Below are 24,280 nucleotides of genomic sequence, written 5' to 3'. Positions count from 1 at the left end.
GTGAAACCACAGCATCCCATGTCCTCCCCAGCCTGGGGGACAGTACGTTGGACCAGGGACACGGTAGGTCTGGTCCTGCTGGAGGACCTCCAGGTTCTCTTTCTTGGAGAGCAGAGTGAGGACTGTCCTCCTGCAGGACACTGGCATGGAACTGCACATCTTCATCAAGTGAAACCGTTGTGTTCAGAGCATCAGGTTCAACTAGTCATCATGTGAATGTCCAGTTACCACGTCCTTAATGTCTCTGAAGAAGGACTTTGGTTGTTGTCCAGGCTGGAGACAAGCTGCTGCTCTCTACTGCTCTCTCTACCTCTCACTCTACCTCTTCTTCTACCTCTCCCTCTACCTCTTTCTCTACTGCTCTCTCTTCCTTTCACTCTACCTCTTTCTCTACCTCTCCCTCTCCCTCTCTCTACTTCTCGCTTTCTCTCTCGACACCTCTCTCTAGCTGTGTCTACCTCTCACTCTACCTCTTTTCTCTACCGCTCTCTCTACCTCTCACTCTACCTCTTTTCTCTACCGCTCTCTCTACCTCTCACTCTACCTCTTTTCTCTACCGCTCTCTCTACCTCTCACTCTACCTCTTGTCTCTACCGCTCTCTCTACCTCTCACTCTACCTCTTTTCTCTACCGCTCTCTCTACCTCTCACTCTACCTCTTTTCTCTACCGCTCTCTCTACCTCTCACTCTACCTCTTTTCTCTACCGCTCTCTCTACCTCGCACTCTACCTCTTTTCTCTACCGCTCTCTCTACCTCTCACTCTACCTATTTCTCTACCTTTCTCTACCTCTCTCTCTTTCTCTCTCTACACCTCTCTCTACCTCTCTTGACCCAGACCACGGTCTGTTTCTTGCCAATTACCCAAATCAAGGTTTGTATCTCCCCCCCCGATCTATCTCTCTATCTTCCCTATCCTGTCCTGTCCTGTCCTCTCCTCTCCTCTCCTCTCCTCTCCTCTCCTCTCCTCTCCTCTCCTCTCCTCTCCTCTCCTCTCCTCTCCTCTCCTCTCCTCTCCTCTCTTCTCTTCTCCTCTCCTCTCCACTCATCTCCTCTCCTCACTCATCTCCTCTCCTCTCCTCTCCTCTCCTCTCCCTTCTCACCCCAACCGGTCAGCAGACTTCCTCCACCTCTGACTCTGGTTTCTGCAGAGGTTTCTTCCTGTTAGAGGGAGTTTTTCTTTACACAGTCGCAAATAAACCTGCTGCTCATGTGGATCCGTTGGGTTTTTCCTCTTTTCTCTGTTAAAAGCACAGAGAAATGACTGTGTTGTATTTGGTGCTATGTAAATAAAGTTGAATTGAATGAATTGAATTGAACATGTCAACCTCAGCAGTTCCCACTGTAGTCTGCTGCCGGTGGTTTGAAAACGCTGTTCAGTCTTTCTCTCATTATCAATATTTAGCTCTTATAGCTGCACTTCAGCCTGATTAAAGCATGAGAAGAGGGTAAAGATGGATGAGAGAAAAGTGTGAGACCTGCAGTGGAAGAGTGTGTGTTCAGTGGGAGTGGAGGGAGCTGGCAGACGTCTGCTGACCTCTGGGGAAACGGGTCGGACCCCCTGCTGACCGACCAGGACCTCCAGCAGAGAACGTCTTATCTCTGAAGAACACAGATGAAGGAAGGACGAGCTCTGGAACCCTGCAGCTCCACATCCAGCACCCCGGAATACAACCATCAACCACCGGGGAGGCATGGAGACATCGCCCAGCAGACAGCCTGTCCTGGACGGAGCCTCCGTCAAACCATCCATCCATCCATTCATCCATCCATCAATCATCCAACCATAATCCATCCATCCATCCATTATCTGTCAGGGTGTAGGCTGAGGTCCCCTTTAAGAGTGGGCGGGCCATAGGTCTGGGCGGTCCAGCACCACACCTGTGGCCACTTTGTGTGATCACCCTGCCCTATATATGTCCTGTCTGTGTTTGTTCAGCGTTGGTTTGTTTGTCATTAATGTCTCGTCCGTCCGGTCCAGTATGTCGGAGTTCAAGTCGGCTACGCTCCTCAGGTCAAGGAGCAACCTGCGATTCATCAGTCTGTACAGTCGTCCTTAATAAAGGACTTGTTTGAACTCAGCCTGCCTCCAGAGTCCTGCACTTGGGTCCTGTCCGTGATCCGCGACATTATCCAGTACAGAGACTCCTCCCACTGAGCAAGCAATGTCCATAGACGTCCAGAACACATCCGTCTGTCCAGGCCATAATCTGGACGTCTATCTGACTCCAGAACTAGTTGACAAATGACACATAAAAATAAAATGATGGACATCTAAGACGCCCAGAATCAGTTGAAAGGTCACAATCTGTCTGGTCAATCCAACTGCCTGTATGATTATTGATTAGTCATTAAAATAAATAGGATGTGGATGGACATCGAGAGACGTCTTCTCGACGTGTTCTGGACGACTGGACCAATCAGAGAGGAGAGATATCGCTCCTCTCTGATTGGCTCTTCCAGACACAGCGTCTGAGCTGATGGACTGAACATCAGAACTTGATCAAGTTTCCAGGCTGGGAAAAGTTTCTTATCTTGTTCCACGTTGACTTTACGTCTCATACTCCAGCTTCAACGACACCACCTTTTAAATATTCGTCAAGAAAGTCTGTCAAACCACCAGGGATCAACTGACCAGAGGCAGTGATCAGCTGACCAGGAGCAGGGATCAGCTGACCAGGAGCAGGGATCAGCTGACCAGAGGCAGTGATCATCTGACCAGGAGCAGGGATCATCTGACCAGGAGCAGGGATCATCTGACCAGGAGCAGGGATCAGCTGAGCAGGAGCAGGGATCAGCTGAGCAGGAGCAGGGATCATCTGACCAGAGGCAGTGATCATCTGACCAGGAGCAGGGATCATCTGACCAGGAGCAGGGATCAGCTGAGCAGGAGCAGGGATCAGCTGACCAGAGGCAGGGATCAGCTGACCAGAGGCAGTGATCATCTGACCAGGAGCAGGGATCATCTGACCAGAGGCAGTGATCAGCTGAGCAGGAGCAGGGATCAGCTGACCAGAGGCAGGGATCAGCTGACCAGGAGCAGGGATCAGCTGACCAGAGGCAGTGATCAGCTGACCAGGAGCAGGGATCATCTGACCAGAGGCAGTGATCAGCTGACCAGGAGCAGGGATCATCTGACCAGAGGCAGTGATCAGCTGAGCAGGAGCAGGGATCAGCTGACCAGAGGCAGGGATCAGCTGACCAGGAGCAGGGATCAGCTGACCAGAGGCAGTGATCAGCTGACCAGGAGCAGGGATCATCTGACCAGAGGCAGTGATCAGCTGAGCAGGAGCAGGGATCAGCTGACCAGAGGCAGGGATCAGCTGACCAGGAGCAGGGATCAGCTGACCAGAGGCAGTGATCAGCTGAGCAGAGGCCCATCATTTCACAGGGTGGGCGTTGATACAGAAGATCTGGACTTTATGAGTTTTACTGTAATTTTCCCTGAAGTTGTAACAATTTTCCATCACTGAACATTTTGTGAATGTTCTTTGCTTTAAACTGCATTTGAAGAGTTTTGAACTCGATCGAGTCAGTGAATTTGAAAGTTTCCGACTAATAACAGGGATTAAATGTGAGTGATTAAAAAAGCCAACATTGTGTATGATTGTTTTTGCTCTATTCAGTAAAGTAATGAACTTTTAGAAGTGTTTCCTCCAGACCTCCACATCGTGAGTTAAATAAAGAAGAACCGGGGAATTGAAGAAGCTCAGAAGCTCAGAAGCTTCTGGAATACTGCGATAATCTAGTACTACTAGTGGCGCTAGTCCGGTGACAAGGATCAGTACGTTGTTAGATTTCAGTTCGACGTAAATCTGAGTGAAGCGCTGAAGGAAGACAAATAAATGAGTCACACAGAAGCTTCTCCTGTTGACACCAGCCTGTCATTTGTAGTTTATATAAAAGCAATAACAGCGCCACCGCCTGCTGAGGACACGTCAACAGAGGCATTTTAACCCTGGTTTACACGTCACTCCTCAAACCCATCATGACATTCAGTGTCTCATCCTGTACAGCTGCTCTCCAGAAACACTCACTGAGCTATCGTCAAGCAGCAAAATCAATGGTTCACGAAAACACTGATCCTGAACTACACAACCGCTCTGGGATCAGGAACCTTTGTCCTCCCAGCCCCTCCATCACTCCTCTCACCCTCTCCATCACTCTTCCCAGCCCCTCCATCTCTCCTCTTCCCCCTCTATCACTCCTCCCACCCCCTCCATCACTCCTCTCACCCCCTCCACCTCTCCTCTTCCCCCTCTATCAATCCTCCCACCCCCTCCATCAATCCTCCCACCCCCTCCATCACTCTCACCCCCTCCATCACTCCTCACCCCCTCCATCACTCCTCTCACCCTCTCCATCACTCTTCCAGCCCCTCCATCTCTCCTCTTCCCCCTCTATCACTCCTCCCACCCCCTCCATCACTCCTCTCACCCCCTCCACCTCTCCTCTTCCCCCTCTATCAATCCTCCCACCCCCTCCATCAATCCTCCCACCCCCTCCATCACTCCTCACCCCCTCCATCACTCCTCACCCCCTCCATCACTCCTCACCCCCTCTCCATCACTCTTCCCACCCCCTCCACCTCTCCTCTTCCCCCTCTATCAATCCTCCCACCCCCTCCATCACTCCTCACCCCCTCCATCACTCCCCTCACCCCCTCCATCACTCCTCACCCCCTCCATCACTCCTCCCACCCCCTCCATCACTCCTCACCCCCTCCATCACTCCTCTCACCCCCTCCATCACTCCTCTCACACCCCCTCCATCACTCTTCCCACCCCCTCCACCTCTCCTCTTCCCCCTCTATCAATCCTCCCACTCCCTCAATAACTCCTCTCACGTCTTCATCACTCCTCCCACCCCCTCCATCACTCCTCTCACCCCCTCCACCTCTCCTCTTCCCCCTCTATAATCCTCCCACCCCCTCCATCACTCCTCTTCCCCCTCTATAAATCCTCCCACCCCCTCCATCACTCATCTTCCCCCTCCATCACTCATCTTCCCCCTCCATCACTCCTCTTCCCCCTCCATCACTCCTCTCACCCCCTCCATCACTCCTCCCACCCCCTCCATCACATTTTTGAAATATGTGCTGTATTTTATTGGTTGGGGCCTTGTCAAAGATACATTTCTGTCACTGCTATCTATCTATCTATCTATCTATCTATCTATCTATCTATCTATCTATCTATCTATCTATCTATCTATCTATCTGCCTGCCTGTCTGTCTATCCATCCATCCATCCATCTTTCTTTCTTCCTTTTCATCATGACGACCGTGGAAGGAGTCAAGTCGTCCTGCAGGAAGACCGTGCAGCCTGTTCACTGGTCGAACACGCAGTGTCACAGCGCCCCCCACTGACAGAGCTCGTTCGTCGCATTAGAAGAAGCATTTGTCAGGAGAGAAAAATAAACCTTAAAACAAAACAATAATTACAGATGTGAGGCTACAAATATACCTCGAATCAGCAGGATCAATTTGCAGTTACATTATAATATTCACACTTTCTGAAAAACAAAATAATATAGTTTTGTATAGTGGTTAATAGTTCATCATGCAATAGAACAATGTAATATTAGTGTTGTTCTTCTTGATATCATTACTAATAACGACCTGCAGTGTGTGATCATTATGTTGCTGATGAGTGTTGCTTGAATTGATGGGTTGGGCAACATATGAGAGTAAAATGAGAGGATTGCTGTTTTCTGAAGGCCTTTAGCCAGTGAGAGGAGAGGAAGCAGCTTCACATGCAGTTCAGCCTCCAACTCCTCAACTTCATGGAAGCTTTTCCTCAATAATCACTATCGAAATGTTCATGATGAGGCTTCTATTCTTTTTCTTTCTTTAAGGGAGTCCGGAACCTGAATCCAGTCCTGGGGAGGGGGGGGGGGGGGGGGGGGGGGGGGGGGAGCAGGAGGAGGAGGAAGAGGAGGGGAGGAGCAGGAGGAGGAAGAAGAGGTGGAGGAGGAGGAGGGGGTGGAGAATGAAGAGGAGGAGGAGGAGGAGGAGGAGAAGGAAGAAGAAGTGGAGGAGGAGGAGGAGAAGGAAGAAGAAGAGGAGGAGGAGGAGGAGGAGGAGGAGCTTGTAGCGCTGCTCACCAAGGCCATGTGACGTCATGGTCACGCTATTTATTTATTTATTTATTTAGACTCTGAACAGAACCTGCTGGCTGTCACCATGGTGACAGACTGACCAGAACCCGCTGGCTGTCACCATGGTGACAGACTGACCAGAACCCGCTGGCTGTCACCATGGTGACAGACTGACCAGAACCCGCTGGCTGTCACCATGGTGACAGACTCTGAACAGAACCAGCTCACTGGCAGGTTTTAATAGAACAAACCCTGAGTTTCTATTGGCTCCTCCAACCTGAAGCAGCTGCTCGAAATGATTTGCGATGACTGAGGTCATGAGAGAGTCCATGGGGGAAATTCTTCCCTGAATCAAGCCGTGCTTCACATCAGAGCACATTTTATACATTAGGTTGTTTGTGAAATGGTAGTTTTCTATAATATTGGTAAAACAACAGTTTGTGCAGTGGTTAGAGAATCACCATCCCCCTGAATAACAGTTTTTATTTTATGTTATTTTATTAATTTATGTTTTTTTTTTTTAGGGTGGGGGTGTGTGGTTGTAGTAATTCTAGTATTTTATTTTATTGAGTGTTGATTTACACATTTTAAATGAATCCACTCTACTAAACTGTGTAAACATTGTGTTATTCTAAAAGCTTTATTTTGAAAATACCAGTCTGAAGCAGTGCAGCCAGGGAGACGCTATGGAAGGAAGCAGACAGACCATTTGTATGGTTTAATGCAGAGGTGTCAAACTCAGATCCCTGGAGGTGCAGCCCTGCATGTTTTCCATGTCTCCTTGCTTCATGGTTTAATGTTTTACTCAGTATTCATGGAGAGAATATAGCTGACATCACTCTGAGGCCACTGCTGTCATGGATTACATTTGTATTTTATATTTAAAATGCTGTTACATGTAACCTGTTAGTCCTCAGATCTGGTTTTGTGTGAAAGAAAAAGGTAATTTCATGATGTGCAGCACAAACTGATCCATGTTTACTCAATGACAAGTCAAATCAATGCTTGTGGAATTCACTTCATCAAATGAAAGTAGTCATTAACGTTCATATGAGAAAGCTGAACAGGTATCTTGTATTCTTAGCAAAGCTTAAATAGTTTATGTGCGCTTCACGGTGTTTTGTGACCTGGTGGGAGGGAGAGCAAGGACGCTCCCTCTTGGATGAAGCTCTAATTTCCCAGTGCCTGTGAACGCACCTGCGCCGCGCGGTAAGTGTCTAACAAGCCTAGCATTAGCTTCATAAAGAGTCGCGTTTCACCGGCTTCACGGAACATCTGCTGTCTGCAGCGGGAGCGTGTGACACTAAGGAGAGAAAAATCCTCTCAATAAGCTGCGAATTACGACCTACCAATTCACGAATTCACTGATTCATGCTGCGCTGCGAGCTAGCGAGCCGTTAGCAGCCCTCTCTGGCTCTGTCTGTCTCTTTCAGTCTCTCTCTCTGGGAATGTCTGTCAATCTGTCTCGCTTTCTGTCTGTCTCCAAGTCTCTCTCTGTCTATCTGTCTGTCACTCTGTCTCTCTCTGAGTCTCTCTCTCTCTGTGTATGTCTGTCAATCTGTCTCGCTTTCTGTCTGTCTCTAAGTCTATCTGTCTGTCAATTTGTCTCTCTGAGTCCCTCTGCCTCTCTCTGTCTCTCTCTTTCTGCTCTGGTCCTAGAGTTTGACCTTGTGACCTCTGAAGAGAGGACATCTGTCTTCAGGGACTCTTGCCCTGGATTGTGGTGTGTCCCTACACCAGAGGTTTTACTGTATGTCATCCACTAGAACATGTTTTAGGTAAGGGGGCATTTGCCACTTTTACCCTACTCTCTGTACTAGGACCGCGCGACACAATTGGTCTGTGTGCTTTACCTCACCGTACCGCCTTACTGTACTGCTTTACTGTACTGCTTTACTGTACCGCCTTACTGTACCGCCTTACTGTACCACCTTTCCACACTGCCTTACCATGCTGCCTTACCATACCTTAACATCTTACCATACCGTGAGGTGGTACATCTTACCATACCACCTCACTGTACTGCCTCACCGTACCGCCTTACTGTACATTACCATATCACCTTACCGTACCTTAGCACACCACCTTACCATCAATCAATCAATCAATCTTTATTTCTATAGCACTTTTTATACATTAAAGCAACACAAAGTGCTTCCACAAGAATTAAATACTGCCTTACGGTACCGCCTTCCATACTGCCTTACTGTACCAGCTTACAGTATCTCCTCACTGTACCGCCTTAACGTACTGCCTTCCCATACATACCACCTTACTGTACCTTACCACACTGCCTTACCCTACCACCTTACCATACCGGCTTACTGTACCACTTCCCCGTACCGCGCTCAGTGATGTACTGCAGTGGGACGGAGGCTGAAGGATCTGCAGCCGAGGAACCAGTAGCAGACCCCTGGTCGACACAGATACTGTCTTATGACACCGGCAGGATTACGACTGCCGGCCATAAACATCCATTTTTCTTTGTGTCTTTTAAAAACAAGGACCCTTGAGTTGCAACGTGCCGACTTGCAATGAATATAATTTTTCTGGACAGTAGGTGAGACTTTAGCTGGCCATGCGACTCATCATGCGCCAGGGAAACACCCCCCCCTACTGCTTTTCGCTGACAGTGCAAACTGAAACCCAAACTAAGCTACGTAGCAGAATCTGAAGTGGCACTGACAAAATGTGCCTCAACATACAGAGCAGCTGCTGCAGCAGGAACCTCAGCGTCGCCTCTGGACGTGGAGGAATAACTGACTGGTGACATGTCTACATGGAGGTTCTTACACTCAGCGTGACCGACGGTGTGGAAGAACATCAACGTCTTCTAGATCACACTGGCTGTCGAGAACTCAGGATTCTCACTCCATTCCAGCAGCCTCCCTCTTTTCAACCTACTAGAAATGTATGGGGTTGTATTTGTGCCAAAATTCTGAGCGAGCGATGGGAAAATTTGAGCGCAAAAAAAATAATTGTGCAAGTGCACTAAAAGCATTTTGAGGAAGTATTTAAATTGTGCAAAGAAAAACTTGAGATTGTGCGCTCAAAAATAATTTCTGCGCTCAGATTCTTCCTCTACGCTCAACCTCTCTCTCTCTCTCTCTCTCTCGCTCTCGCTCGCTCAAATCTCTCCACCTCCGCTCAAGTTCTGCTGTGCGCTCGCTCAAAATGTGCAAAACCCAAATGTGACAGAAATTCGCGGCGGGCGTTGAATTCTGATTGGTTACTTGGGATTCTGGAAGTGCCTCATAACCAACGAAGAAGAAGAAGAAGAAGAAGAAGAAGAAGAGGGAAAAACAAGCTGCGAGGGAAAACAGAAATAATAATAAAGATAATGATCCTGGATTACAACATGTTTTCCCTCGCAGTTTGTTTTTCCCTCTTCTTCTTTTTCTTCTTCGTTGGTTTTGAGGCACTTCCAGAATCCGAAGCAGCCAATCAGAGTTCATCGCCCACCCCGAATTTCTGTGGTTGGTGGACAACCGTGTCTGTCACATTTGGGCTTTGCACGTTTTGAGCGAGTGCACAGCAGGACTTGAGCGGAGGTGGAGAGATTTGAGCGAGCGAGAGAGAGAGAGAGGTTGAGCGAGCGAGAGAGAGAGAGAGGTTGAGCGCGAGAGAGAGAGGTTGAGCGAGAGAGAGAGAGAGGTTGAGCGCAGAGGAAGAATCTGAGCGCAGAAATTATTTTTGAGCGCAATCTCAAGTTTGTCTTTGCGCAATTTAAATATTTCCTCAAAATGCTATTAGTGTTGCTTGCACAATACATTTTTTTGCGCTCAAATTTTCCCATCGCTCGCTCAGAATTTTGGCACAAATATAACCCCATAGAAATGAGACGTTTTCTGTGAAAGCTACAAGGGTCACGGACCTTGAAAAGGGAATCCGGGGTTGTGTCGTGTGTTCCCAGAGATGGTGGAGATGGCTGACCAGGTGAACAAAGACGGGCACGAGAAGAACGGTGACCCATCGTCTTCAGATGACGACTCGATCAGCCTGTTGCATGACCTCCATGTCTGCCGAGGCAAAAGAGTCGACGAAGCCGTGACTAGCACTGGTTTCAGTTCACGTGCCGCAAACAAAGACACGAGAGAAGAAAGCGGAACGGAGATGAACCACTTCCAAACTAATCCAGCAATAGAGTCTGGCTGTGCGGAGTCGACCGCTGAGTGTGTGGCATCTTCATCAGCATCAGGTGGTTTCCACTCTTCAAACCTTCACCAGTACATTTAAAACACATCTTCCATCCTGTTGAGTTTGTTTTCTTTTCTTTTCATTTAATGTTGTTTAATTTGTCTCTAAAGCGAAGGCCTCGCAGCCTTGGACAAGCTTGAAACGACTCCACAAGCGAAGCCCGACGGGGGAGACTCTTCTGCACAAAGCATGCAAGAGGGGAGACGTGGCCCGAGTCCGGGCTCTCGTTCAGGCCGGGATCCACGTCAACGCGGAGGACTACGCAGGTTTGTCTCTTCTCTGCTTGGCGCCGTTATTCACGCTCTCAAAAGCCTGCTGTTGAAAGCAAGTGTTGGCTCTGTGAGGCTGGACGGCTCTGCACGAGGCCTGTGCGGCTGGTTGGGAGGCGGTGGTGGGGGAGCTGCTGACGGCGGGGGCCGACGTCAACGCTCAGGGCGCCCATGGCGTGACTCCGCTGCACGACGCCGTGTCTGCCGGACACTATAAGGTGACCACGCCCACAAACACTCTCAAAGCTCGTTGTGCTTTTTTAACCACTCTTTGATGGAATGAAGTACACGGTGGTACCTTCTGCAAGGCGAGTCACTGGGACCCCCCCACGGCTCTTACACTACTGATAGATGGTGTTTATTGGTCGTTTTTTCAGGGAGAACATGCAAACTCCCCACGACGAAGCCACGACCTTCTTGCTGTTAGATGAGTGCTAACCACAGCTGCACCGTGTGGCCGGTGACTGAACTGCTTTCAGATGACAGGCCAGATTGTCGCCTTTAAAGTCCTAGTGAAATGAGAATTCCACCTCCAAAACACTCTGGCTGTCGCTTCTAGGGACATTTTTTATGCTAACAAGGGTAAAATGTTAAAACATGGCAATCTGCGAGAAAATAGCCGATAAACAGCGGTATTTTCGCTGCTGGGCGGAGCTTCTGACAATAATAGAGTGACATCACGAGTTGTGCACACGCCCAAGTTGTGTTTACATTATGGAGGATCAGAGTTTTGACCACGAAGAGGCTGAATTTAACAATATTTTATAATCATCGGGCATTTCAAACCCAGTGATTGATGAAGAAGATGCAGAATGGGTCATTCTGCCATCGGTGACCCCGTCTGGAACATGTTTGAGGAAGCCTGTTCGTCCTCGCCTCAGCAGCCGGCAGTTTTCACCGCGGCTTTGAGGCTTCCTGACTTTTGGAAGAACGACCGGCTTCCTGTATCACGTCGAAGAGCTTTTCCGACTGCATGGAATCACCGAAGATGAGTCCAGGTATTACTTGATCGTCTACTAGCCGTCCGAGCTAGCGGCTCCCGCTAGCCACTCCCGCCGCCCGTGCTCCTTTTCTCCTCTCTGGTCTCTTCCAGGCTCAATCTTTCATCAAGGCTCATAAAACACCGACTATAACTTCAAAACACTGTAAAAACGTGGATATTTAAGAGGAAACAAGCCGATATAAACACAACAGATGGAGATCTGCACAACTCTTGACGTCACGCCCACGAAGAAGGATTCCCCCGACTTCCTCGGCTGGAGATTCAAAATTCAAATAACTTTGTTATGCGACAACAGTGGTGGGGCAGAGTCGGAGGAACCTTACAAGTAGTACCCCAACTATCGTTTTTTACAAAGTAGTGTTTTACATTTCACTGGGACTTTAAGGATGTTCTTCATGCACAGGTGTGATTGGTAGAACTTAGACGTGCAGAATCAGCCTTAGCGAAGGTGTGTGTGCCATTTATACTACCCAAACTGCAGGGGGCAGTACACGGCACACACATGTCCCCGGCGGCTCTGAATGATGGTAGAAGAAGACGACTTGTTGTCCTGGACACCAGCAGGTCACGCAGTGGAGGATAGAACAGAGGGGAAGCAGGACACAACAACTTGTTGGACATTAACCCTCACTCACGCTGCAAGATATGCGGTCTTTCACATTGGGACAGTCTGGGACTCTGTCCACCTCGGAGGGGGCGGAGCTGAGAATGTTCACCTCTTCATTTGGTTCGTTCACTTTAAAGTCTGGATCAAACCTCACGCAGTTACACCAGCTGCTGCATTGGGGGCGCTGTTGCCTGAAACAAACACTGACCAGAGAGGAAGTGAAGAAGAAACACGGCTCATTGATTGGTCTTGACCAAAAGAGGAAGTCCCGCCCCTTTAGCCTGTGGTGGCTGGGCTCGTTAGCTCATGGCTAATGGGTAGCTTTAAACATATATAGTCTTCAGACCAGATATCAATATCAGATATCAGTCTTCCTCTCTACTTCCTCCTCTCTCCTTCTTCCTCAGTACTTCTTCGTCTCTTCTCTCCCTCACTACTTCCTCCTCTCTACTCCTCAGTCCTTCTTCCTCAATACTTCTTCAGGAGCTGGTCTCCTTTGGTAAAGGAAGCATCGGTGTTTCCTAGGCTAAAGGAGGTTCTAAAGGAAGCATCAGTGTTTCCTAGGCTAAAAGAGGTTCTAAAGGAAGCATCAGTGTTTCCTAGGCGAAAGGAGGCTCTAAAGGAAGCATCAGTGTTTCCTCGGCTAAAGGAGGTTCTATAGGAAGCATCGGTGTTTTCTAGGCTAAAGGAGGTTCTATAGGAAGCATCGGTGTTTTCTAGGCTAAAGGAGGTTCTATAGGAAGCATCGGTGTTTTCTAGGCTAAAGGAGGTTCTCAAGTGTTTCCTAGGCTAAAGGAGGTTCTAAAGGAAGCATCAGTGTTTTCTAGGCAAAGGAAGTTCTCAAGTGTTTCCTAGGCTAAAGGAGGTTCTAAAGGAAGCATCAGTGTTTCCTAGGCTAAAGGAGGTTCTAAAGGAAGCATCAGTGTTTTCTAGGCTAAAGGAGGTTCTCAAGTGTTTCCTAGGCTAAAGGAGGTTCTAAAGGAAGCATCAGTGTTTTCTAGGCTAAAGGAGGTTCTCAAGTGTTTCCTAGGCTAAAGGAGGTTCTAAAGGAAGCATCAGTGTTTCCTAGGCTAAAGGAGGTTCTAAAGGAAGCATCAGTGTTTTCTAGGCTAAAGGAGGTTCTCAAGTGTTTCCTAGGCTAAAGGAGGTTCTAAAGGAAGCATCAGTGTTTTCTAGGCTAAAGGAGGTTCTCAAGTGTTTCCTAGGCTAAAGGAGGTTCTAAAGGAAGCATCAGTGTTTCCTAGGCTAAAGGAGGTTCTAAAGGAAGCATCAGTGTTTTCTAGGCTAAAGGAGGTTCTCAAGTGTTTCCTAGGCTAAAGGAGGTTCTAAAGGAAGCATCGGTGTTTCCTAGGCTAAAGGAGGCTCTAAAGGAAGCATCGGTGTTTCCTAGGCTAAAGGAGGCTCTAAAGGAAGCATCGGTGTTTCCTAGGCTAAAGGAGGGTAAAGGAAGCAACCAGCCTCCTTTCTTTTGTTATTGAGAATTCAGACAGTTCTTATGATGGCCGCTACACGAAACACTTCCGGGGTTCAGTGAAAGTCAATAGATAAGGAGTCAGGAAGGACAATTCATACGTACCCTAAGTGTTAATAAAAACGTCATAGTTTATCAGTATTATCTCATTAACTGATAATATATAATAATTGGTGATTCCCAGCAGTAGTGAGGTGGAACTTTTGCTTAGTTTTCCAAGTTGTTCTGATATGTTTTGCATTATCTCTCATTAGTTTGTCTTCACATCACATAACAGTTTTCTTTCTTTCCATAACTACACCCAGATACTTTTTGTGCTTGGTAGCAGTGGTTTTGTTTTCTCTCAATAGTTGTTTTAGATTTGATCTTACCAACCAGGATCCTTGAGGTACCTCACCAGCCTTTGTATTACATTTCTACCGCACCACATTTGCATTTCTTTCCAACCAGCCGACCCTCCAGTACTCGTGTCCACATGGTGAGCACTTTGAATCAAACAACTGCCAGCTCATGTGTGTTGTCCAGGTGGTGATGCTCCTCCTTCGCAGTGGTGCATTTGTAGATACCAGGAATCTGACCGGTCTCACTGCGGTGGATATGGCAGAAGAAGACGACATGAAAGAGCTGCTCCGAACGTTTCAAACAGGTAAGAGGTGTGCTCACGGCCTCTCTTCATCTATCTGGGCCTCCCTCGTGTCCCAGAAGAAATCTTCTGGGACACGAGGCCCGTCTTTTCCAATGTGATGGACAACTGGGGGTCCACTCATTTAAAACACCAATCCAGGACTCCACTGACCTTCTGCAAGTGTAGAATGTCTTGGAGGGATTGACACAACTGGACATTATTGGCTTTATTATTGCCTCCACCAGAGATGGCGCTATTGTGAAAGTTAAGTGACGGTGTTAGGGTACCTAACACCGTCCTCTGGTGTGACGGTGTTAGGGTAGTACCTGCCTCTGGTGTGACGGTGTTAGGGTGGTACCTACCACCGTCCTCTGGTGTGACGGTGTTAGGGTGGTACCTTCCTCTGCTGTGGCGGTGTTAGGGTGGTACCTTCCTCTGGTGTGACGGTGTTAGGGTGGTACCTTCCTCTGCTGTGGCGGTGTTAGAGTGGTACCTTCCTCTGGTGTGACGGTGTTAGGGTGGTACCCTCCTCTGGTGTGACGGTGTTAGGGTGGTACCTTCCTCTGGTGTGACGGTGTTAGAGTGGTACCTTCCTCTGCTGTGGCGGTGTTAGGGTGGTACCTTCCTCTGGTGTGACGGTGTTAGGGTGGTACCTTCCTCTGCTGTGGCGGTGTTAGGGTGGTACCTTCCTCTGGTGTGACGGTGTTAGGGTGGTACCTTCCTCTGGTGTGACGGTGTTAGGGTGGTACCTTCCTCTGCTGTGGCGGTGTTAGGGTGGTACCTTCCTCTGGTGTGACGGTGTTAGAGTGGTATCTTCCTCTGGTGTGACGGTGTTAGGGTGGTACCTTCCTCTGGTGTGACGGTGTTAGAGTGGTTCCTTCCTCTGGTGTGACGGTGTTAGGGTGGTACCTTCCTCTGGTGTGACGGTGTTAGGGTGGTACCTTCCTCTGGTGTGACGGTGTTAGGGTGGTACCTTCCTCTGGTGTGACGGTGTTAGTGGTACCTTCCTCTGGTGTGACGGTGTTAGGGTGGTACCTTCCTCTGGTGTGACGGTGTTAGGGTGGTACCTTCCTCTGGTGTGACGGTGTTAGGGTGGTACCTTCCTCTGGTGTGACGGTGTTAGGGTGGTACCTTCCTCTGGTGTGACGGTGTTAGAGTGGTTCCTTCCTCTGGTGTGACGGTGTTAGGGTGGTACCTTCCTCTGGTGTGACGGTGTTAGGGTGGTACCTTCCTCTGGTGTGACGGTGTTAGTGGTACCTTCCTCTGGTGTGACGGTGTTAGGGTGGTACCTTCCTCTGGTGTGACGGTGTTAGGGTGGTACCTTCCTCTGGTGTGACGGTGTTAGGGTGGTACCTTCCTCTGGTGTGACGGTGTTAGGGTGGTACCTTCCTCTGGTGTGACGGTGTTAGAGTGGTTCCTTCCTCTGGTGTGACGGTGTTAGGGTGGTACCTTCCTCTGGTGTGACGGTGTTAGGGTGGTACCTTCCTCTGGTGTGGCGGTGTTAGGGTGGTACCTTCCTCTGGTGTGACGGTGTTAGGGTGGTACCTTCCTCTGGTGTGACGGTGTTAGGGTGGTACCTTCCTCTGGTGTGACGGTGTTAGGGTGGTACCTTCCTCTGGTGTGACGGTGTTAGAGTGGTACCTTCCTCTGGTGTGACGGTGTTAGGGTGGTACCTTCCTCTGGTGTGACGGTGTTAGGGTGGTACCTTCCTCTGGTGTGACGGTGTTAGGGTGGTACCTTCCTCTGGTGTGACGGTGTTAGGGGGGTACCTTTCTCTGGTGTGACGGTGTTAGGGTGGTACCTTCCTCTGGTGTGACGGTGTTAGAGTGGTACCTTCCTCTGCTGTGGCGGTGTTAGGGTGGTACCTTCCTCTGGTGTGACGGTGTTAGAGTGGTACCTTCCTCTGGTGTGACGGTGTTAGGGTGGTACCTTCCTCTGGTGTGACGGTGTTAGGGTGGTACCTTCCTCTGGTGTGACGGTGTTAGAGTGGTACCTTCCTCTGGTGTGACGGTGTTAGAGTGGTACCTTCCTCTGGTGTGACGGTGTTAGGGTGGTACCTTCCTCTGGTGTGACGGTGTTAGGGTGGTACCTTCCTCTGGTGTGACGGTGTTAGAGTGGTACCTTCCTCTGGTGTGACGGTGTTAGAGTGGTACCTTCCTCTGGTGTGACGGTGTTAGGGGGGTACCTTCCTCTGGTGTGACGGTGTTAGGGTGGTACCTACCTCTGGTGTGACGGTGTTAGAGTGGTACCTTCCTCTGGTGTGACGGTGTTAGAGTGGTACCTTCCTCTGGTGTGACGGTGTTAGAGTGGTTCCTGCCTCTGCTGTGGCATCATTAATCATTTCAGGTTCCTCGTCCTCAGAGCTTCACTGTGTCTCACCACTGAACGACTGTGACTCAACAAACCAAGGGTTCAGAGAATCCAGCCATTCAGGAAGAGACGGAGAACCCAGCGATACCAGCGATACCAGCGATACTCGGCCCAGAAGGAAAGACGCCTTCCCTGATACTGTGAGTAGACCTGGACACGTGGAGTAGTGTCTCCATTCACGATACATACTGTATGTGTACCAGGCGAGATGATGTGTAAAGAAAACACAGAACACCCTGATTTGAAATGATCATCAGCCCACATTGTATTTGGAGTGTTCACTGGATGACTTTTAGCACCAGTGAAATGCTGACTCAGCACAATACTTTTACAGATATGTATATGAACCCATTGATTCAGTTCAAGGTTTATCGTTCACACCCCTTTCACTAAATGTTTGTTATTAATATTGTGGCTCTACCTTCACTTTAAAATAATGTCTATGCAGCGATCCTTCTGGACAGAAATGTGAAACACTTTTCTATATAACGCTTCTTTCAGTTTAAAAGTCTCTCCCATCCAGTGGGTGAGTTTGACAGAATTAATTAAAATTAATTCATGAAGCAATACGAGGACACTCAATTCAATTCAACTGTATTTATATAGCACCAAACACAACACAGTCATTTCTCTGTGCTTTTAACAGACAAAAGAGGAAAACTGAAGGGATCCACATGAGCAGCAGGTTTATTTGCGGCTGTGGAAAGAAAAACTCCCTCTAACAGGAAGAAACCTTTGCAGAAACCAGAGTCAGAGGTGGAGGAATTCTGCTGACCGGTTGGGGTGAAAGGATGGAGGAGAGGAGAGGAGAGACAGAGATGGATCAGGAGGATAGAGAGGAGAGGACAGGGTGGACGGAGAGACAGACTGGGTGGGAGATACAAACCTTGATTCAGGTAATCAGCAAGGAACAGACCCTGGTCCGGGTCGAGAGAGGGTGAGAGAGAGTTGTGGAGAGAGAGAGAGAGAGAGAGGTGTAGCAAGAGAAAGCGAGAGAGGTGTAGAGAGAAAGAGAGAGAGAGTTGTGGAGAGAAAGAGAGAGAGGTATAGCAAGAGAAAGTGAGAGAGGAAGAGAGACAGGTGTAGAGAGAAAGAGAGAGAGTTGTGGAGAGAAAGAGAGAGGTATAGCAAGAGAGAAGTGTAGTGAGAGAGGTGTAGAGAGAGGCAGAGAGCGAGACAGAGAGAGAGGCAGAGCGAGATAGAGAGAGAGGTAGAGAGCGAGGCAGAGAGAGAGGTAGAGGGCGAGGTAGAGAGAGGCAGAGAGCGAGATAGAGAGAGGCAGAGAGCGAGGTAGAGAGAGGGGCAGAGAGCGAGGTAGAGAGAGAGCGAGATAGAGAGAGGCAGAGAGAGAGGTAGAGAGAGGCGGAGAGCGAGGTAGAGAGAGAGGCAGAGGGCGAGGTAGAGAGCGAGGTAGAGAGAGAGGCAGAGAGAGAGGTAGAGAGAGAGGTAGAGAGAGAGGCAGAGAGCAAGGTAGAGAGAGGTAGAGAGAGAGGCAGAGAGCGAGGTAGAGAGAGAGGCAGAGAGAGAGAGGCAGAGAGAGAGGTAGAGAGCGAGGTAGAGAGAGAGGCAGAGAGCGAGGTAGAGAGAGAGGTAGAGAGAGAGGCAGAGAGAGAGGTAGAGAGAGAGGCAGAGAGAGAGGTAGAGGGCGAGGTAGAGAGCGAGGTAGAGAGCGAGGTAGAGAGAGAGGCAGAGAGCGAGGTAGAGAGAGAGGCAGAGAGCGAGGCAGAGAGAGAGGCAGAGAGCGAGGCAGAGAGCGAGAGGCAGAGAGCGAGGTAGAGAGAGAGGCAGAGAGAGAGGCAGAGAGCGAGGTAGAGAGAGAGGCAGAGAGAGAGAGGCAGAGAGAGAGGTAGAGAGAGAGAGGCAGAGAGCGAGGCAGAGAGAGAGAGGTAGAGAGAGAGAGGCAGAGAGCGAGGTAGAGAGAGAGGCAGAGAGAGAGAGGTAGAGAGAGAGAGGCAGAGAGCGAGGTAGAGAGAGAGGCAGAGAGAGAGAGGTAGAGAGAGAGAGGCAGAGAGCGAGGTAGAGAGAGAGGCAGAGAGAGAGAGGTAGAGAGAGAGAGGCAGAGAGCGAGGTAGAGAGAGAGGCAGAGAGAGAGAGAGAGGCAGAGAGAGAGGTAGAGAGAGAGGCAGAGAGAGCGAGGTAGAGAGAGAGGTAGAGAGAGAGGCAGAGAGAGAGAGAGAGAGAGAGGTAGAGAGAGAGAGGCAGAGAGCGAGGTAGAGAGAGAGAGAGAGAGAGAGGTAGAGAGAGAGAGGCAGAGAGAGAGGTAGAGAGAGAGAGGTAGAGAGCGAGGCAGAGAGAGAGGCAGAGAGCGAGGTAGAGAGAGAGAGGTAGAGAGAGAGAGAGGTAGAGAGCGAGGCAGAGAGAGAGGCAGAGGGTATTTTAAAGCAGCCCTAACTGTACACTTTAGTAAATAGAAAAGTTTTAAGTCTGGCCTTAAAAGTAGAGACTCTTTGAGCCTCCCTAACTGAAACTGGATCTGGTTCCACAAGACGGGAGCTTGAGAGCCGAAGGACTCTAAGAAGCACTCTTAGAACCAAGTGTTCTTCTGGGGAGATGTGGGACTAATAGTTCTTTAAGATAAGATGGAGCCTGGTTGTTAAGAGCTTTATAAGTTAGAAGAAGGATTTTAAATTCTATTCTAGATTCAACAGGGAGCCAATGAAGAGAGGTTGGTATTGGAGTGATGTGATCTCTCATGCTGGTCCTTGTCAGGACTCTCGCTGCAGCATTTGGAATCAACTGAAGCCTTTTTAAGCAGTTATGTGGACACCCTGATAATAGGGAGTTAAAATAGTCTACTCTCAAACTAATAAATGCTTGGATTAGTTTTTCAGCATCACTCTGAGTCAGCATGTTTCTAATTTTGGAAATATTACATAGGTGAAAAAAGGCAATCCTGCAGATTTGTTTAATGACTATATCTTTACATAATTTGTCTCTCAGATGTTTTGGCCCAAATGTAATAATTTCAGGAGTTCAGGAGCAGGAAATTACAGCTCATGAGTTAATTAGTGAAATAATTAAATGTCTTTTACATTAAATGTATTTGTATTTTAATTAATGACACGTTTATGAATTTAATTACTATTTTTAAAAAATGATGAATGAAGTGAATGTAATATATAATTAATTATTTCATGGTGTATTTATTTATTTAATTGTGGCACATGTCCAGAAACTTTCAGAGCAAATTATTCAGGTACGCAGGACTGTTGGAGCAGTGGACAGGTTTGTCCACCAGGGGGCAGTGCTGGAACTTTAAACAGTAATCAATGTCACTCAGCTGCTATCTAACGTCAGTGTCAGTAGTGAGGAGACACACCTGGTTCAATCAGTTTGTATTGATCAGGAAGTAGTGGAACTGTATTGATCAGGAAGTAGTGGAACTGTATTGATCAGGAAGTAGTGGAGCTGTATTGATCAGGAAGTAGTGGAACTGTATTGATCAGGAAATAGTAGAGCTGTATTGATCAGGAAGTAGTGGAACTGTATTGATCAGGAAATAGTAGAGCTGTATTGATCAGGAAGTAGTGGAGCTGTATTGATCAGGAAGTAGTGGAACTGTATTGATCAGGAAGTAGTGGAACTGTATTGATCAGGAAGTAGTGGAGCTGTATTGATCAGGAAGTAGTGGAGCTGTATTGATCAGGAAGTAGTGGAACTGTATTGATCAGGAAGTAGTAGAGCTGTATTGATCAGGAAGTAGTGGAGCTGTATTGATCAGGAAGTAGTGGAGCTGTATTGATCAGGAAGTAGTAGAGCTGTATTGATCAGGAAGTAGTGGAACTGTATTGATCAGGAAGTAGTGGAACTGTATTGATCAGGAAGTAGTGGAACTGTATTGATCAGGAAGTAGTGGAGCTGTATTGATCAGGAAGTAGTAGAGCTGTATTGATCAGGAAGTAGTGGAGCTGTATTGATCAGGAAGTAGTGGAGCTGTATTGATCAGGAAGTAGTGGAGCTGTATTGATCAGGAAGTAGTGGAGCTGTATTGATCAGGAAGTAGTGGAACTGTATTGATCAGGAAGTAGTGGAGCTGTATTGATCAGGAAGTAGTAGAGCTGTATTGATCAGGAAGTAGTGGAGCTGTATTGATCAGGAAGTAGTGGAGCTGTATTGATCAGGAAGTAGTGGAACTGTATTGATCAGGAAGTAGTGGAACTGTATTGATCAGGAAGTAGTGGAGCTGTATTGATCAGGAAGTAGTAGAGCTGTATTGATCAGGAAGTAGTGGAGCTGTATTGATCAGGAAGTAGTAGAGCTGTATTGATCAGGAAGTAGTGGAACTGTATTGATCAGGAAGTAGTGGAACTGTATTGATCAGGAAGTAGTAGAGCTGTATTGATCAGGAAGTAGTGGAGCTGTATTGATCAGGAAGTAGTGGAGCTGTATTGATCAGGAAGTAGTGGAACTGTATTGATCAGGAAGTAGTGGAGCTGTATTGATCAGGAAGTAGTGGAGCTGTATTGATCAGGAAGTAGTGGAACTGTATTGATCAGGAAGTAGTGGAGCTGTATTGATCAGGAAGTAGTGGAACTGTATTGATCAGGAAGTAGTGGAACTGTATTGATCAGGAAGTAGTGGAACTGTATTGATCAGGAAGTAGTGGAGCTGTATTGATCAGGAAGTAGTGGAACTGTATTGATCAGGAAGTAGTGGAGCTGTATTGATCAGGAAGTAGTGGAGCTGTATTGATCAGGAAGTAGTGGAGCTGTATTGATCAGGAAGTAGTGGAACTGTATTGATCAGGAAGTAGTGGAACTGTATTGATCAGGAAGTAGTGGAACTGTATTGATCAGGAAGTAGTGGAGCTGTATTGATCAGGAAGTAGTAGAGCTGTATTGATCAGGAAGTAGTGGAGCTGTATTGATCAGGAAGTAGTAAAGCTGTATTGATCAGGAAGTAGTGGAGCTGTATTGATCAGGAAGTAGTAGAGCTGTATTGATCAGGAAGTAGTGGAGCTGTATTGATCAGGAAGTAGTAGAGCTGTATTGATCAGGAAGTAGTGGAACTGTATTGATCAGGAAGTAGTGGAACTGTATTGATCAGGAAGTAGTGGAGCTGTATTGATCAGGAAGTAGTGGAGCTGTATTGATCAGGAAGTAGTGGAACTGTATTGATCAGGAAGTAGTGGAACTGTATTGATCAGGAAGTAGTGGAGCTGTATTGATCAGGAAGTAGTGGAGCTGTATTGATCAGGAAGTAGTGGAGCTGTATTGATCAGGAAGTAGTGGAGCTGTATTGATCAGGAAGTAGTGGAACTGTATTGATCAGGAAGTAGTGGAGCTGTATTGATCAGGAAGTAGTGGAGCTGTATTGATCAGGAAGTAGTGGAGCTGTATTGAGCAGGAAGTAGTGGAACTGTATTGATCAGGAAGTAGTGGAGCTGTATTGATCAGGAAGTAGTGGAGCTGTATTGATCAGGAAGTAGTGGAGCTGTATTGATCAGGAAGTAGTGGAACTGTATTGATCAGGAAGTAGTGGAGCTGTATTGATCAGGAAGTAGTAGAGCTGTATTGATCAGGAAGTAGTGGAACTGTATTGATCAGGAAGTAGTAGAGCTGTATTGATCAGGAAGTAGTGGAACTGTATTGATCAGGAAGTAGTGGAGCTGTATTGATCAGGAAGTAGTGGAACTGTATTGATCAGGAAGTAGTGGAACTGTATTGATCAGGAAGTAGTGGAACTGTATTGATCAGGAAGTAGTGGAACTGTGCAGAAAGCTGATAAAGTACAGCCTCACCTAGAATATTTTTCAGCAGTGTCTATGTATGAAAGAATATGTAACGTTTTAGATGTTACCGCTTTTATTCCAGGTTATTCACTAATAGAGGCCGTCCTTCCTCATACCGTCAGGATCATTGTGTTGAAAGCTGCGACCACTGTCACTCTGTCTGTTACAGTGGAGGCATTGTGAGGCTGTCAAGTCTGTTTTGAAGGACGTTGAGAAGAAACACGGTGAAGTCTCCACTTGGCCTCTGACAGATCTGAAGGATGGAGGTAAAACTCTGGTGTCCTTTGGGGAAATGTTGAGTGATGATGTTATTCACTGCAGCTCGCCTTTCACTTTGTTGCAGACAGACGTCACACAGCTCTCAGAGAAACCCACGACGTGCTGACTGAGGTGCTCAGCAAGCAGCGCTGGGAAAAGGATCACCTGAGCCAGAAATACCACAGGTTCCTATCCCCCTGACACTGGACGTTGTGTTACACATGCAATAATAGATAATAACAGGAAATTATCCTTTTTATAATGCAGGAATAATTAGAACCAGTTGGTCAAATTTGACTTTCATTAAGACAAGTCCCTCTTTATGGAGTGAATGTGTTAGTTCACAGATTCCATCTCCTGTGACCAGTAAAATCATCAATCATCACAACCCATGAAAACTGTCAACTGCAATCTGTCACAGCAGTTTTACTGAATAAAAGAGAGTCTGAACATTGGCACACACAGTTTCTGCCACATTTCAGGTGAAAACTTAGTTTTTGTTTCAGAAAGGCTACACAATTCCATGGCAACATCTTGAAAACGATGTTTATCTACTTGGCAACAGCAGAAATGCTGAAAATGACGCAGTTTTCATGATGGGCCACTAGTGGGTGCTGTAGTTTGGTTTAGTACTGAAAGCACATACACACACACACACACGTGCGCAGTAGAGAACAATTAGCTCTAAACGTTAACACTGGGAAAACATTCTAGTGAACTGACCACAAGGTTGGATTGTTTACAGTGACTGTCAAAGTAAAACTTCCAAGTTGGATTGTTACTACGGTGACTGTCAAAATAAAACTGCCAAGTTGGATTGTTGCTAGGGTGACTGTCAATATAAAACTGCCAAGTTGGATTGTTACTACGGTGACTGTCAAAATAAAACTACCAAGTTGGATTGTTACTACGGTGACTGTCAAAATAAAACTACCAAGTTGGATTGTTACTACGGTGACTGTCAAAATAAAACTACCAAGTTGGATTGTTACTACGGTGACTGTCAAAATAAAACTACCAAGTTGGATTGTTACTAGGGTGACTGTCAAAATAAAACTACCAAGTTGGATTGTTACTACGGTGACTGTCAAAATAAAACTACCAAGTTGGATTGTTACTAGGGTGACTGTCAAAATAAAACTACCAAGTTGGATTGTTACTAGGGTGACTGTCAAAATAAAACTACCAAGTTGGATTGTTACTACGGTGACTGTCAAAATAAAACTACCAAGTTGGATTGTTACTACGGTGACTGTCAAAATAAAACTACCAAGTTGGATTGTTACTACGGTGACTGTCAAAATAAAACTGCCAAGTTGGATTGTTACTAGGGTGACTGTCAAAATAAAACTGCCAAGTTGGATTGTTACTAGGGTGACTGTCAAAATAAAACTACCAAGTTGGATTGTTACTATGGTGACTGTCAAAATAAAACTGCCAAGTTGGATTGTTACTAGGGTGACTGTCAAAATAAAACAACCAAGTTGGATTGTTACTACGGTGACTGTCAAAATAAAACTGCCAAGTTGGATTGTTACTACGGTGACTGTCAAAATAAAACTACCAACTTGGATTGTTACTACGGTGACTGTCAAAATAAAACTACCAAGTTGGATTGTTACTACGGTGACTGTCAAAATAAAACTACCAAG

Source organism: Blennius ocellaris (genome assembly GCF_963422515.1).
Source record: "Blennius ocellaris genome assembly, chromosome: 17".
Taxonomy (NCBI): Eukaryota; Metazoa; Chordata; class Actinopteri; order Blenniiformes; family Blenniidae; genus Blennius; species Blennius ocellaris.
This window is presented reverse-complemented; position numbering follows the sequence as displayed.